Source organism: Myotis myotis, unplaced genomic scaffold (genome assembly GCF_014108235.1).
Source record: "Myotis myotis isolate mMyoMyo1 unplaced genomic scaffold, mMyoMyo1.p scaffold_m19_p_1, whole genome shotgun sequence".
Taxonomy (NCBI): Eukaryota; Metazoa; Chordata; class Mammalia; order Chiroptera; family Vespertilionidae; genus Myotis; species Myotis myotis.
Window position 1 is genome coordinate 197312682 of NW_023416313.1, and position 14931 is coordinate 197327612.

Below are 14931 nucleotides of genomic sequence, written 5' to 3' on the forward strand. Positions count from 1 at the left end.
CATGCCCAGAATTTCTTGGAACTAGCCAGTGACGGTCAAGGGAAGTGCACGCCATTGATATGACCACATCCTGTGTAACGAGACACCGACTTGCGCCTGGCCAATTGGTAGGGCCCACAGTCCCTTCTCCTCCCCTTACTCCACCCCCCTATAAAACTCCTCTTCACACCAGGCTAGGTCTCTCTCTGCCACCTGCTTCTGTGTCAGTAAGGAGGGTAGGGGAGCCAGACCCGGGTTTGAATAAAAGACTCTTTGCTTTTGCATCGGACTCGCTGGCTCCCTGGTGGGCTCTTGGGAATCTTGAAATCTGGGCATAACATTACCAACTATACTAGGTACTGTGAATACAAAGACTGAAGAATTATTAACTGCTTTCCAAAGTCATACAGGTTACCTTAGGCCCCTCAGTTCTAGTTCAGAACCCCACCTGCCTTTCAACATGTACATATAGGTACACACATACACATATGTATACAGGCACAAACACACACAAAGAGCATTTACCTACAAATATACAAGTTATTACATTTTTTTCTTTATATGACATTTACCTATACATAATTATTCCTAAATTGAGGACCTAGAAACTAAATTCCTATGACATTGAACAAGCCAATCATATACCTGCAGTTCCCAGGAAAGTCAATCAACATTCTCCTTAAAAAATTAAGTTTTAACTGAAAAAGTAATTGATGTGTATGGTTAACATTTCTGATTTTCAGAAGAATGGATACACCATTAAAAGTAAGTATTCCTCTATCCTAAATCATCAGTCCCCTTCCCCAGAAGTGATCATTATTGATTTACATAATCTTTCATATACTTTTCCTATACAAACATAGGTGCATGAATATCTTTTGTTAAAAAATCAACAAGAGCTGATTTTAAAACCTGTTCTGCATTTTGCCTTTTTTTTAAAGTTAATGTTATTATCTTGGGCAGCTTTCCATATCAGCGCATGGAGATCTTTATAATAGCTGCATAAAAATAGCTACATAATGTAGTATTTTATTGAACAAATTACTATAATTTACTTAGCAAATCTCCTATATTGCACAAATGTATTGCTTCCTCTCTTACATTATTACAACACACTATGTCATTTATGAATCTATAAAAAGGAAGTAATAATATACTTTTACACAGAGTTAATGCAAAAATTAAGTGAGACAATCTACGTGACAATATTTAAAATGCCTAGCACATGTTAGGTATTTTTAGTAGGTATTAACTAAATGAATGAATTGAATGAGTGAGCAAATGAACCAACAACCCTTCTGATTTTGTTTCCTGTCGGATGTCAGTTTCCACCCAGTAGAATAAAAGCCTCGTGAAAGTAGGGATCAATCTTATCTATCTTCTTTCACAGCTGATTCCCTAGAGCCTAGAATAAATAATACCTGCTTATAATAAATGTTTAAATAAATAATCTATACTAATAATAGAGGAATCTGTAAATTGTCCGGGACATCATCACGTAATGACTGTCCAACAGGCTGCGCGTGCAGCAGGCGTGGGTGGGCAGGAACTTGTAGCAGCAGGGATGTGGGCAGGGGAGGTGGGCCTGGCAGAGGGCAGCCTGTACTCCCCACATGGCGGCAGCACCAAGTGGACCCTGCAGGCTGAGCTGAAGCAGCACCTGCAGGCCATCAGTGCCAAGGAGCAGCTGCACTAGTCCTGCCTCCTGACCCAGAAGGTGCGTGATCTCAGGGACAGCCACCAAGGTGGGCCAGATTGACGTCCTCCTGGCCACCATGCAGGTTTGCTATCTGCACAGGCGCAGGCCTCCTGTGCGCGCATCCTCTCCCCCCGCCTCGAGTGCAAACGTCCCCCAGCACGCTGTCACCCACACACACCCGCAACAGTCTTGGACCACAGTGTGCACAAATTCCCCCTGCCCTTCCCCCACACTTCCATCAACCCTGGGGTGCCTATGTCCCCCACACGACGTGTGCACGTCCCCTCCGGCATTCTCACATCCTTTGGAGAGTGTCTGGATATTCGGGGTGGGCACCTGTGAGATGACAATGAGAGGGCGGAGTTGTGACGCCCTGTTCCTGCAGAGGTCAGTGTGACAACAGATTGCCCCTGCGGGGCTAATGCAGGTGCTGGGGCAGGAGCAGGTGCAGACAGAGACACCTGGTGGGCACAGGGCGGTCCTCACTGAGGTGCCTTTGGTCAGCATTCGAGATCCGGAACCCAGAGGAGGTGAGGAGGTCCATCCTCTCAGTAAAACAGCGAGAGAGTTGGGGCAACTGCAGTTGAGGAATGTGCACTCGGGGTGCCGGCGCCCATGAGCGAAGGCCATTCTGACTGAGCCTCACTCGATCGGGACCTAGCATGCTCCTGCCAGGCAGCGGGTGACAGGACATGCTTTTCCAAGTTAATGAGAGAAAACATTGATTCTCCTGCTGCCCACGAAGGTGGAAAGCGGAGTTGGGAGACATGTGGGGAGTGAGCGAGGTTCCCTGTCTGGGGGTTCCAAACCCACCCTTGGTTCCTTTCACAGCTGACTAGAAATATACAGGGTGTCCCCCCAAAATGTATACACACTTTGAATACCTACTAATTCCAATGGGTGTAAGCATGAAAAGAAAAAAACAGCAATGGAGCTGTCATCTGTTAAAAGTGCTGGCACAAACCGGCAGTAAGACATCCCCCGAGGGGTCCCGGATTGGAGAGGGTGCAGGCCAGGCTGAGGGACCCCCCCCCTCCCATGCACAAACTTCATGCACCAGGCCTCTAGTTGGTTAATAAATGAATAAATATCATTAGTCATCAGTCTTACTTTTCTCTGATCAACAGTTTTAATTTCAAGGTAAAAAGGCCTGCTTAAGATGAAGGATCGCACAACCTTCTTTCAAGTGATATTATTTGATTCTTACTTATTAACTAAAAAGGAAGGCCACTCACAGATGGATGTTGGACCCTGGCAACTCAACCTGTCCTGCCTGCCCCAAATAATCTCACTTGAAAGGAGGCTGCACCGTCAGCAACTTTCATAAGCCCCTTGGGATCACATTATAGGCAGGATTTTTTTTTAAGTGATCTTAATTACATTCAGAAAAGAAGAATAAGGTGCAATGCCTATATGACCTTGCCTCCAAGTACGAGGCCTGGGTGGCTACCCTAGTTGCCTACCTAAGGGATGAGCCTGTTAAAAACAGCCAAAGTTTATGAATTAATCACTATTTTCAAATATAGATCAAAGTGTTAAAGACACCTCTCACCGACACCAGAGAGGTGTTACCAGGCAGGACAGTCTAGAGTCAGTGGGAGAAGGCTGTCCCCAACCTCAATCCTTGTCTTCTCATATAAATGAATTTATATGAGAGAACATGACTGTGTTGTGAAAAGCCAATTTATTTTTTTATTTATTTTTTATTTTTTTTAATATATTTTATTGATTTTTTTACAGAGAGAAGGGGAGAGGGATAGAGAGTTAGAAACATCGATGAGAGAGAAACATCAATCAGCTGCCTCTTGCACGCCCCCTACTGGGGATGTGCCCGCAACCAAGGTACATGCCCTTGACCGGAATCGAATCTGGGACCCTTGAGTTCGCAGGCTGATGCTCTATCCGCTGAGCCAAACCAGTTCGGGCTGAAAAGCCAATTTATTAAAGCAATTAAAGCATGGACCTTTATTGAAAAAGCAAAGCAAGCAAACCTATACATCTGGCTTATGAAGAACAGACAGTCTCTTAGCTAATTGGAAGAGCAATGTGGGTGGGGGTCTGAGGCGTTATATACCCTCCTGAGTGTCTATAGGCTTCAAAATTCCTCTGCTGACTATTTTGGTACAGATTAATTCTCAAGGTTCCTTTTTTACTTTGTTGTGACTTTTCCAGAACTCATGAAAAGCACCTGGCAACTTTATCTTGCCAAACCTTGAGAATGCTGGATTCTCTGTTTAGGGAGTAAAACAACCCTTTTTTTCCTTTTCATTTCTCCCTCCCTTTCTGTATTCTCTCCTTAGGGAGGTGTTTTTTTTAACCATTTGCTTTGTTTCCTTAGCTGGGGAAGATAATGGATTATTAGTTACAAGCTGGCTGCAGATTGCCCACACTATTTGGCTTTGTTTTAACTTTCTTGTCTCAATTTCCATATTCCTCCTTCCCCGGATCCTATAATATTCTGCACCTGCAAGATAAACATCATTGTGTTTGGAGCTCGGCCCTGCTCAGCCCTGCAGTTATGTCTATACTTTCTTCTTCTCCCAACTCTTACCCTGTCTGCCTACCCCTGTTTCTAACTTCTCTCAAAAGTACAGTTAAGGATTTCTTTACAATTACATTACTCTCGCTAGCATTACTGTTTTTTAATTTGGAGAGAAAGAATTGGAATTAGAGGAATGTTTCTTAACCTTGGGTACACATGGGGATATATTCCATATGGGAATGCCATCTACCCTGTGTGTAACCAACGAGAATAACTGACAACCACTGAGCCACATTAGGGCTTTTCAGGTTACATGAGAAAGTCGGTCAGATTTCTAGCTCATGTAACTGCATGTCTGTGGCAACCAAGTTTGGGGATGATGGCATAACTTAAATAGATTGTGTTGGGTATCTCTCGCCTTACTCCCAACTTGTTCTCATATTCAAAGACGCACAGTTGGAAGGTCACATACTAATAATTAGTATAATACTCTCCTCACTCTTTATTCTTGAGTGGAGAAATATGCACCTCAAAGTAGAGAGTGCATTCTGAATGCAGAGCAAGAATCTTTTAAGTCCCCTTCTGATTGTTGTACCTCTCAATAGCCTCACACAGATGGCAGTTGTTCCCCAAAACATTCGCTCTCAACTTTCAACTTCTCCCAAACTCTACCCAACACCCAGTCAATGGGTCTATCTCTCTCCTTCCCCTGAAGGCATTATCACTCATCTGCTTTGTCCCTTACTCAGTGGGTGAATGCTTTGGGGGCATTGTTTTCCTGTCTAGACTTCACCACTGATTGAGACAGGTAACCTTTACAGTCAGAACTATCCCCAAGTAACTTGAAGGACTTTTATTTGTTCTGTTTTTAATTTTATATTATTTTTTCTAAATATAGATGTTTCAATATTTTCTTTCTTTTCCTCTATACTGTCTAGTTTTTAAATAAGCATTTGCTGATTTTATAAGAAAAAAGTTTTGAATATATGCTCATTAGAGAAATTTTGAAGAGAGGAAAAATGTAATTACTAAGAATACCTTAATTTTAGTTCATTTTCTTCCACTTTTCTAAATATACACATACACACACACACACACACACAGAGATTATACTGTTCTGTATTCCTTTTTTATCTGATACTAGAGGCGTGGTGTACAAAATTTGTGTATGGGCAGGGTCCCTAGGCCTGGCCAGTGATCAGGGCTGATCAGGGCCTTCTGGCTGCCAGCCAAGGCCTTCCTTCATTCCAGGCCACCCCCTGGTGGTCAGCACATGTCATAGTGAGTGATCAAACTCCCAGTCTCCCGGTCAAACTCCCGAGGGGACACTTTACATATTAGCCATAGATAGATAGATAGATAGATAGATAGATAGATGATAGATAGATAGATATAAATATAGATATAGACATAGATATAGATATATAGATATATAGATAGATATAGATATAGATATAGATATAGATGATATAGATATTGATTGTATTTTGAGAATTTTCTCTTTGTGTTAAATAACTTTTAAAATATTATTTTAATGGCTCTATTACATTCCATTGCATGGATATGTCATAATTTATTTATACATCCCCCAGTTGTTAGAAATTTAGATAATCTCCATAATGAATGTTCATTAGTCTTAGCATTCATATTTCCTTAGAAAATGGACCATTAAAAATAGAATTCCTGAGCCAAATACTATAAACATTTCTTGAAATTTTATAAAAAATTTCAACTGTACCCGAATAAGAGAGAGCAGAATAATGAACTCCCCCATGAATATCACCAATAGTCAACATATCTCAAAAATTTTCAACATCTTTATTTTTAAAGTCATTGATACAGAATATATAGTCTAATTGCTTCCCAGAAATGTACCGATTTTCACTTTCACCAGCACTTTGAAGCTGTTTCAAACCTATTGCATTGTCCCATGAAGCCAGTCCAGATCCTTTGAGATTTTATTTTCATGCTACAATGCAGTGTCTACTTTCCAAGATTGTCTACCTATCTTTAATTAAGCAGAGATCAGACTTTAAGTGACAGTCCTCAGCCTCGGGAGGATGGTGTGGGCAGCAGCTCCCTCTCTATGAGAGTGTTCTTGATGTACTCAGGGGGCCCAAGCACAACTGATCATCCCATTACGCATCTCAACTTACTGTGAGTAATTATGACTGAAGGTTGTTGGCAGCTTTTAATCTCATGCTAAGAGTTTCCATATGTCATTCTTCTTCAAGTTCTGCATCAAGTTTTGCTGAATAGACTGAAATTTAGAATATGTAATTAAATATGGCTTATTATATGCATGATAAAAACTAGGTCGGTCTTTTTATAGAGAAATTGACTATCCCACTGGCTTAATATTTTTATTTGAGGCTAGATGTTCACAAGCAAATAATTATTATTGTTGTTGTTGTATAATACTATAATGGCTCTGTGGTGTATTAGAAATATCACTAAAATAGGAATAAAGGGTCAAAGTGTAGACTTGACTCTGCTATTAACCAGTTATGTAATGTTAGGGTAGTATTAAAATCAGTCTAGATTTTATTTCATTCTTATGTTTATTAAAATCCCTTTAGGTACTAAAATTCCACAACTTAAAAATGTCTGGATATACTTTATTATCCGTTTTCTATTATAAATACACTTTAAAAGATGATAGATAGCATAGTAATTGTTATTGCAGCCCCTGTAGGAGTAAAGTAAGTCACCCAGTTGTGTGCCGTTGATAAATAGTTAAGAACCAGCTCACTGGGGAAAAAGCCATGATATGTATCATTGCCCTAGTTCCATAGTGTAAATACACCCACCATAGGTGATTTAAAGCTACCATCTTGAATTCACTGAAAGCAGGATTGAGAAGAGAGAGGCACAGTCCTCCCACAGGCCAGTGTGAGCTGGCTCTGGCACACCATTGGCATGGTGTTCCAGGTAGAATGTATTAAACTACAGGTAATAGAAAAGCCTGCTATTGGTGGCTTAAACAATAAAGGCATTTAATTTTTTCAGGTATCAAAAAGTCTGGAGGCAGGTGGTTCAAAGGTTGTTTCAGCAGTTCTACCACATTAGGGTGCTGGGTTAGTTTCTTTCACATAATCTTGACCACCCGCCTCATGGTTGCAAAATGGCTACAGTAAATACCTCTAAGCTTTCTATTCTTTTAGGACTATAATCAAAGTAGAAAATAAAGGTAGAAGGTAAACAGACTTTTTCCTTTTTTGTTTATTTGTTTTTCTTTCTTTTTTCTTTTGTTAGAGAGAAAAAAATTGCCCAGAAACCCCAGCAGTCTTCCCTTTAGGTTTCAAAAGTCAGGACTGAACCACATGTCCATGCTTAGACCTATCACTAGCAAAGAGGATTTGAATTGGTTCAGACCAATTGTGATTCCAATCCTGGAACTGGACACAAGAAAGAAAGAGGAAGTAGCATTGATATAGGCATATAGTATCTGCTACACCAAAAGGTTTCAAGCTGAAAAATGCTGATGCTTTCAACTATTAATTTCAGTTCAGTTTATTAAAGATTGAATCTGTTCAATGGGCAAGACAAAAGAATGTATCTGTTTATCTTTCATCATGATTACACACCCAAGAGTGGCTTTATAGAGCACTTCTCCGAACAGCCATTAAAACACTTAACCTTTTTAAATTCTTTATGTTCTTGAGGAATTACTATTTTTAAATGTCAATCCATATTATAACATAACTTCCAAATAAATTTTACTTAATTAATGTAAATCAAGCTTCGTGACCAATTAGTCCTTAGCAAATTAAAAAATTTAGTCACAGCCTAATTCAGGACTTTTATTGTTATGATAAGTTACTATTAATATGCTTCATTTTGTTTATTAGTACATGCTGCTTGGTTTATAGATTAGTTTATAATACATGTACCCAAGTAATAACACTTCATCTATTTAAAATGATTCTGTAGTTCAGAAATAATGTTTTACTTGATGCCTCATTTTATAACATTCAGATATGCACCACAGTGCACCCAAACCAAAATTGGAAAGGGAATCTGATTTGGTATATTAAGCAAGTCTCTGAATAAAAATTTTTTGTGCGTGGAAAAGAGCAGCTTATAAAGCCAGAAGATTCTCAACTTCATCACCCAGAACTACACAGCCTTTAAGAATACAATCCCTGTTCAGACTTTGCTTCTTTATATTTTCCTAATTATCATTTATACTCCTTTAATTATTTATTTGCAAATGCAAATGAAAAAATTGCTGCTGTGCAAAAGAAAGGCTTAGTAATATAACAAATGTCAGCTCTTATTTTTAGTATTTGATCATTGAAGCCCTCTAGGTGACAAGGGTATATAATTTGGCAATTATTTTTATTTTGGAATGCCTAAGATTATACTTGTTATTATTAAATGTAAAAAAATTACAGTAGAGGAATGTTTTAGGCTGTCTCGTTTTTTTCAGTTGAGGTAGCATATGAGCCTATATGAATAGCTAAACCAGAATTAGAGAATTCTCTACTCAGTTTAGACTACTGAGTCTACTTCTGATTCTGGCTATGCATTATATATCCCCTTTATAAATTTTAGATTTTTCTATGTAATATATTTATGTCCCATAATGACTAACAATAGATGTCAAAAATATCTGTTGTTTTAGGATTTTGGTTTTCATTTTGTTTTGAAAAGTGTTACTCCTGTCATCAATTTTTTACCATACTGAATCTAAATCTATCAAATTAGGAAATGAGATGAAATTGACATCTTATATAATTTTAGTAAAGCACTGCTTGAATTATATGGATTTAAATGCCTTCCTTAAAAATAATTATTTCAATACAAGAAAAAATGAAAAACTTAGCACAGAAAAACAAAAACAAAGGTTTAATGTATGGTTCCAAAATGTTAGTCTGCAGGCCAAATGAAGCCCACAAGTATGTTGTTGGGTCCATGCAGCATTTAAAGTCAAGAGTTTGACCCTGAAGGTGTGGCTCAGTGGTGGAGCATCAACCTATGAACCAGGAGGTCATAGTTCGATTCCTGTTCAGGGCATATGCCTCGGTTGCCAACTCGATTCCCAGTGTGGGGCATACAGGAGGCAGCCAATTAATGATTCTCTCTTATCATTGATGTTTCTATCTTTCTTTCCCTCTCCCTTCCTCTCTTAAATCAATTAAATATATATATAGTCAAGAGTTTGGCCCAGCTGGTGTTGCTCAGTGATTGACTGCCAACCCATGCACCAAGAGGCCACTGGTTTGATTCCTGTTCAGGGCATATGCCTGGGTTTCAGACTTGATACCCAGTAGGGGGCATGCAGGAGGAGCTCAATGTTTCTATATCTTTCTCCCTCTCCCTCTCTCTTCAAAAGTCAATAAAAACATATTAAAAAAATAAAAGCCAAGAGTTTGGACAATATCGCCAATGCAGCCACTGTCATGAGAAGCAGCTTCCCGGTCAGGTACTACCTCGAGAGGCAGCTGTTATCACTATGGTGAGCCACCCAGCCGGCCACTATTGTGAGAGGCAGCCAATATTGAGACAGACAGACACTCTCCAGAGAGTCTTATACTTCTCCAAAAAGGATCTGAGTTGATTTATTAAAATAATAATAAAGAAAAAATTATTTAAAAAATCAGGACGAAGAAAAGTATTAACTATGTTAAGAAGATCATAAGTAGGAGTTAAAATCCAAATGTCTAAAGTCACAAATTACCTCTCAGATTCCTAGTAAGCCAGAATAAAAGAAAAACAAAACTAGTTTACTGATTTAGACCTTTAAAAAATGCCAGTATTTCTCCAGAGAAGCAACAATTTCTTTAATACCAAATTCTAAAAGAAAAATATGATGCATGGTCACCTGTGAGCAACGGTGGCAGCCGGGGGAGCTGGTGATAGAATGATGTCTTGGATAATTTTCTTTACAAATGCAGGAAGCTTTCACAAAAATTTTCTCAGGGCATCCCAAGTGAAAGGTAAAGGTGTGACACAAAATATGACTCAGAGGAAGCAGTTCCACAGATGGCCGAGAAAAAAACCATTCAAGTAAGTAGCTTTCTGCTGATGCATTGTGATCTGAGAAGAAAACTTGAAGTGGTATTTCTCAAAGGCCAGTTCAGATCACACATCAAAATAACCAGGGAGCGCTCGTTAAAACTGCACATTCTCCAGATGTACAGAGTAGGGTTCTCTGGGGAATGAGCCTGGAAATCGGTAGCTTTTACAAGTTTCCCAAGGGGATTCTAAATACACCAGAGTGACAGCCACTGCCCTGGAGCAATGGCCTTTAGACTTTTTCTTTTTGCTTGTATGTTTCTAAAAGAATTTTGAAAAACTAGGTACCATTTCACATGGTTTATAAGTTGGCATCTAACATTTCTTATTGTAAGTTTAAGTAGTTACAAAACAAAATTTCTGGTTTATTATAATATTTATGTTTTAAAATAAATCTTTTATATCACTTTAAAATATATACAATGAACTTAAAAAACCCATATTCAATAAATCTAACTACATAAGCAGTCAAATTTTTTACATTTTCTCTTTAAATTGGTGTTTTCATCCCACTTCCTCCACAGAACTTTATTCCAATGCAATGTATGTATGCTTGGAAGTCATTTTTAAAATCAGTTTATCATTCTTCTCTACAAAATGTGTATGAAGATTGAAACTTTTTTTTCAGTGACTTTAAGGTTCTAAGTGTTAAAATTTCTTCAGAATTGCATTCGCATTATAATTATTAGTAGTACACAAATGACAAAACACATATTTTCATAAATAACTTTTATGTATAACTAATTATTTTGGAAATGCTTCTATTAATTATATGGGTAGACTCCCCCCCACCCCCATTTAGTTTATGTACTCATACATGAATACTGAATACTACTTATCTCTAGAATAAGACAGGCTTCAGCATTTAATTTCATTCATCATTTTTGCTTTACATATAACACTCACTGAAAACTTTTGACACAAATAAGTAAATAGAAATGGAAGGTGTTTTGTTATAGTAGTGTTACTCAAATCCTTTAATTCCTTCTGAATTATAAGCCAAAACACATATAGTAAGTTATCATCAAAATTTATTTTTAATAAATTTAAGCTGACAATATGATTAGGTCATCTTTCAAATTTTTTGAAAGCAAAGAATTGGAAACTACCTAACCTGCAAAAGAATTTGTAGTCTAGTCGTTAACAATCACTCTGTTTAACACCAACACTCTGAATTGCGGTTAGTTTAACGCCCTAGTTTTGTACACACCCCCAAAGCAAATTACTGAAGTAAGATAAATAAATTACTCAAGTAGAATTTCAGATGGTTGAAAGCTATTGCATTTTAACAAGTGGGAAAAGAGTGACTAGGAAAAGGGAGTTAGGAAAAGAGGCCAAAGGGCATTTTCAGGCAGACCCATTTTAGCAAAAAATACAAAAAGTACTTGTGGAAATTGAGGATCCAGCAAAAGATTCCCTGAAAACTACCCTTGCTTCCATATTCCTTGAAAACTCTTTGTAAAAGATCACATATCTAAGTTTGAAACCATTTTACTAACTATCTGGACACATTAAGAGAATGCATTACTTTCAAAAAGACCTCAACAATAAGAGAGAATTAAAGAGTACCAAAATGTACCTCAGTCTTCTTAACTACCTGGATTCACTCCACATGTAGATGCACCCTGGCTTGGGACAGCTACAGTAAGGGTTAAGATGAAACAGATGACAAAATGGTCATAATAAACAGCACAGGGAAATGTGGGTGATCTTTAAGAGCCTACAAGTTTTACTATTATGATTTTGCCAGCACATCTTACCTTATATGTTAGTTAATGGAATTCTTACAATTGCCTCAAGGGTTGAACTGACTCTTGGTCAGAAAGACCAGAAGGCCCTCATTCTCTAAATTTGTTGCCACAGCCAAAGCTGGGGGAGGCGAAGATAGAGAAGCCTCTCCCCACCACCCTCTCTCTTTAATATGAAAATAATTGCTTCTACTCTTGGAGACCTGGCTTAATTAGACTAATCTGATTTTCTGGTGGTAAAGCTAACATTAAAATGCTATTGCTCTGAGAGCTCTAATTATAGAGCAATCATGCTTTTTCTTAACGGATACTAAATTCGAATGCCATAATGTTGGGTGAGGTCATTGTGAATAGGTCTATTTTGAGGTACCACATGAATTTCAGGGACAATTATGCAGTGACAGAAAGTTTTATTTCAGAAAAAAAAAAAAAAGAATTGCTACTACAATTAATCTAAACACATAAGGTTCCACAAGTTATTTCCTGTTATGATCCCTGACCATAACACCTGTTCTTCCATCCCAAACTCTTCAAACTCAACCCCTTCCTGACTTCTCTTCTTAGCTACCCACTTCTTCATTTTCTTTCTTTCCTAGTCTGAATGTGATGTTCAACCTTTTGATGGATACTCTGACCAACACTCTCAGCCCTCTTACACTCTTAAACTTCTGCCTATCCATTCCGCCAAGATGCAGCTCAGAGTCAAACAACCATCTGTTCTCTCTACTACTGCTTCTAGTTTGCCAAGCACTGCTGGAGAAATTGTATAACTGCTGATTCATGCCATGACAAATCTGCAGTTCCCAAACTCACCTTGACCTTTAACACTACTTGGCAATCCTTTCACTCTTGTTTGGTTGGCTTCCTTTGCCACCAATAGCGCAGGTGCTATTCCAAACCTCAGGTCATTACTCTTTCAAAGTTTCTTACTATACTTCAGGAAAAACTGGTGCTCAACTTCCCTTCTTTCTACTTGTAATGGACAACTATAGCTTCACCCTCCCTACTTGTGTCCCAGAGTTAATGTAATGTATAAATGATCCCCTGTTAATACTTTTTTAAATATCTTAAAGTCTGTATATATTATCAAAAGTCACTTCTTTTGTAAGTCATATTCTAGGCTGAAGAAGTGGCCATCAGAATGTTAGGAAATAAAAGGAGCTGATTGGCTACAGCAAAGAGCACATCAGAATAGCAAGTGTTCTTCCACTTTCAATCATTCACAAGCAAGGACAGAAAGGAAGGTGAGTTGGGATGCTGCCTGCCTATTAAATGTTTTAAAATTCTAACATATTTCTGCCAACCAAATGTCACAGCATGAAAATTAAAGAGGTCACACTGCAGTGATCAATGTCATTTTTTGTCCTCTACTGTTTGCTTCCACACCACATCTACAGTCTAAAAAGCTAATCATAATAATAATTAGTCCACTTAGTTCCTTCTTTTGACCATGTGGAGTTGGCTTACCCTTATTCGATCAAAACTTTTCATGGGAACTCCTAGGGTAACCAAGTGAATTATATTTGCTTTACCTGATATGGCTATTCTAATTTAATGTCATATTACACTAGCTATCATACAAAACTTACAAGTGAGATATATATGCTTTAGAAAAAAAGTATTTATAGAGACTGCCTAATGAGAAGTGTTGATGTACTAGTAAAATATACTTAGGAGAGATATATGTATCATATCTAATCAGGAGCAGATCCAGGTTTTGTGGGACCCTGAAGTGTATATAATTTGGAGAGAGCTCTCTTTCCAAAAAAGAATACAAAATTACGAATTCAAAATGAGGTAAAGGGCCTTTGGTAGAGTTCTGTTAAAATGAAGGGCTCTAAAGCTTAAGCTTTGTTAGTTTCATATAAATCAGCTTTTTTTTATATATTTGACACAAAAAAACCCTCAAAATGCACTAAAATATAAACATCCAACATGAATCAGGAACGTTACTTAATACTACATTTCATTCTCATAATAAACGTTTTTATTTACCATTCTCATTTTCATTAAAGTAGTAACTGAGACTTAGAGAAGTTAGTAACTTACAGCTCAGGGCTCAGAGTGAAAGTGAGATTCAAACCAAGACCTGGCAAACTAAAACTTGTGTCATTTTAAATAAATAAATATAGATAGATATAGGTAGATATAGATATAGATATGATATAGAGATAGATATAGAGATAGAAATATAGAGATATGTTTTTATTGATTTCAGAGAGAAGAAGGGAGAGGGCGCAAGGGATAGAAACATCCATGATGAGAATCATTGATCAGCTGCCTCCTGCACACCCCCTACTGGGGATAGAGCCCACAACCTGGGCTTGTGCCCTGAGCAAGAATCGAACAGTAATCTCCTGGTTCATGGGTCAAATCTTGTGTTATTTTACTGCAATACTCTGCTTTTAAGGTTTCCCGAAAGACAAAGGGTTTAAGTTAATTTGAAGACTGCCCCTAGAAAATGCTTGGAAATGTTTAGTTAATACTTGAAAATGACATAACCTAATTCACATTTGAGAACATCACTAAAATTACTGTCCTAAAACTGTGTTTAAAGGGCATGAAGAAATAAATATATAACTCTTTGGGTTATCTTCTGCTCATTAAGTGACATAAATAAAGACAGAAAATCTTAGGGTCTAGGAGAAACGTGGTTCTGATAAAGAAAGAAAAATGGAGGCAGAATCAGAATCTGGAGTTAAGTCTAGAATTACAGCCTCTCAGGAAAAAGCCTGGCTAAGGAAGGACATACTGACAGTATGGATCTTTCACAAATTATATCCTCTTGCTACATGTCCAATATTAATCCACCTCCCATTGAGATATTTCAAGTTTTAAAAATAGGAAAATAGTTACATTTGCCAAATATATAATACTACTCAATATTACATCTGTTCCTTATATTTGCCAGTTTGGCCTCTATTTTTAGAAAATGTCTCTTAGAGGCCTCTCTTCCTCCTAGGATCCCCCAGAAGGTAGATAGATGCTTTGTTTTTAACTTT